We start from the raw sequence: 2,875 nt of genomic DNA on the forward strand, positions 1-2,875 counted from the left end.
TTTTTCCCCGAAAGCCTTTATTGGGGAGCCAGAAGGAAGAGAATTTCTGTTACAGTATTTGAAAGCGGGTTTCATGAATGTTTCTCAGTTTGACAGTAGTACTGGTTCCTCCCAAACAACTCAGCCTGAAACAGACAACTCATAATGTTAAAGTTCAGGACAGTTACAGTTGACTGGAAAAGGGACTCAGAATGGAAATTGTTGTGCAACTGCTACGTTATGACTCGCTGCCGGATCTGAAGACAATATTAAAAGCAGCCATTTTCTTCTGATTGATCTTGTACTCTCTTATCCTTCTGCAGAATGACAATGGTAACCTCTAAATGATAACATTGCTTGGAGTTTTCTCATTTCTTTTTGCATAGAAATAAACACGTTGTATTCAAAGGCACAAAATTCTTGGAATTCACAGCACTTACTGAAACTGAAGGTGATCAAACAAGCACTGGCTTAATAAATTCTGATATGCACATATATTCCAACAGGGAATACTCTGTGTTTTACTTTGGTGAAAGCAGAGTCCCGGCACACTTAATGCTCTACTGTTTTCTCATCAAAACCTCTTCTGCCATATCAAATAGGTCACTGTGTGGAAATCACAGCCATGTTTTAAGTAGATTGTGTTAACTTTATGAATGCGTCATAAAATGGGAACTCCATAACTCCATATTGACACTGTTTTACTGTTGCAATTTACCATTCTAATGGCACTATTTAGGAAACAATGACTGAACTGCAATGAGATAATTAAGGAATAATCTCCATTACTTCAAAGTATACAAAGCAGTAAACAGCTGCCAAAAGTGATTAATAGCTGAGGTGAAGTTAAGACATTTAATCAATCTAATAAACCATTTATTGCAAGAATACAGCGGCTTACACTAAATGTGAGACATTTATCTTATTGATACAAACTGCAGTATTTGCCTTTCTTTAGGATGTAATATCACGAGACCTTGATTATTCTTCCATTAAAGTCAAGGATAAAACTCCCATTGTGGTCCCAGGGTCAAGCCTTCACTGAGCTGATACCAATGAAAATAAATGCTTCCTTTTAATGTAGAACAGTTCTGCTAAAACATTTTTCCCCCTATTATAAAACATCCTGTGGCATTGAAAGGGGGATATGTTTTACTGGCAAGGACGAATGTCAGGAGTCATGATGAAAACCCGGATCTTCTTCTAGCTGGTACTGTAATTCCCTGCAAAGTATTGTTTTGTCTGTGCCTCCAACTCGGATCTGTGACAGGGAGATGAAACCATTCCTTGTTCCGCAGGATTATTTGGGATTTAGTTCATGTAGCATATACAAAGAAACACAGATAGAAGATACTGTACACACTTCACAGTGTTCCTAAAGTAAAAACAGAAAGGATACATGGATTGTAACAGCTATCTCATAACTGGCACAGGAATGGGAGTAGTGGGGGTGGAGAGGCTGAACCCATGCTCCGGGGAAGGGACCTGTTTCCAATGTTACAGCAATGCTGCCACTACAAGTACAGCTGAGCTTCTTCAGCTTCCATTTGGCTTCCCAATGCCCTGCAAGAGCGTGGACTTTCCACAGCTCCAAGTGTGTCATCAGTATCTTGCTTTTCTGCTCTCCACTTCAGTCTGGAGGGGTGAGGGAGCTGCATTGCAGCAGCAAAGGGACAAGCACAGGCAGAGACAGCCCCTCCTGGCACATTCTCCCACCCTACTTCCCCCCCCAAACAGCAGTTCCCCCTCTAATCTTAAGTAAGCACCCAATTCCTTCATCAGCTGAACACACACAGAGAGCTGTTTGACTGGAATTTTATAAGATGAGTTGCAGAAACAATCTTACCAACATTAAAATCATACATACCACATTGGCTCAAGGTGAACATCACATTTGTCAAGCCTTGCAAAACGTGCTTTTCATCAGACAAGACGTTTCTATCTCCTCATCCCTGCATAGAAAAGAGGCACTGGAGCACATGTTCTCCCACCACATGTTATAATTGCTCTTCCCCTGAGAAGAACTGGAAGATGTTCTCAGTGCTGGATGACTCTTGAACTTGCTCTGAAGCAATTCCTTTGTCTTAGTGCTAGCAGGAAGCTCCTTTGGTTTTCCCCAAATATAAATATTGATACAGAAACTCATACCAAATAATAACAGAGGTATGAATTTATTGTTTCAGCAAAAGCTCCCATGCAAATTAACCCTCGGATAATTAAAGATGCCTGCAGTGCCTGGGCGGGTAAAAGATCAAGCATTTGCTGGATTACAACATAAGCAGTGCTGTGATAAAGCTGCATAATAACTCAGGAGCAGGAGCTCCCAGCCTTCACAGGTAGCAGGGCTAATTCCATCAGCCAACATGTACCAACTCCTGTTCATCTGTGCCCGATCCAACCTGCAAGGGACGGTTTGGAGCAGCAAGACTCTTGTCTGGAGGAGCCAAAGCCAAACAGCAGGTTGAAACTTGTACAACTGGATGCAATGCAAGCAGTGGCATCGCACTCACTCCCTGTGCAAGTGTTTGTCATAGGAGTAGAACGGGCAAACCTAAAATACGAGTCCCAGAAACCTGCAATACTGGTATCTCTGCCTGTACTGATGTTTAGGGAGTGTTAGTTTTGGAGAGAGAAAGCGCAGGTAGATTTTTGAATCACTTTTTCTACACTGAAAAAAATCACAGCAATTTGAAGACTCACAGCAAAATGTTTAAATGTGTTAACTGTGGGAATGTAACAAGGCCCCAGAGATTTAAGTCATTTTCCCCAGGAACTGGCTGTGGCACTGCTGCTGAGCAGAAATTCCTGTAGTCTTCCTTCACGGTAAAGCACTGCAACAAGAACAGCTGCTTAAATTGCTGGGATTAAACAAAGTGGTCATTTCTGCAACCCCATC

The 2,875-nt window shown here is 41.8% G+C and overlaps 1 long non-coding RNA gene across 1 annotated transcript; it reads right to left on the minus strand.

Moving 5' to 3' along the window:
• Nucleotides 1-276: 276 nt before the first annotated feature.
• Nucleotides 277-2,812, minus strand: LOC113973440. Its single transcript, XR_003536214.1, has 3 exons — nt 2,680-2,812; nt 1,847-1,931; nt 277-1,354 (listed from the first exon to the last, which is right to left on the minus strand). It is a non-coding gene; the product is annotated as an uncharacterized LOC113973440 (long non-coding RNA).
• Nucleotides 2,813-2,875: the final 63 nt, after the last annotated feature.

This window comes from Neopelma chrysocephalum, unplaced genomic scaffold (assembly GCF_003984885.1).
Source record: "Neopelma chrysocephalum unplaced genomic scaffold, ASM398488v2 Primary Assembly neopelma1_101, whole genome shotgun sequence".
Taxonomy (NCBI): Eukaryota; Metazoa; Chordata; class Aves; order Passeriformes; family Pipridae; genus Neopelma; species Neopelma chrysocephalum.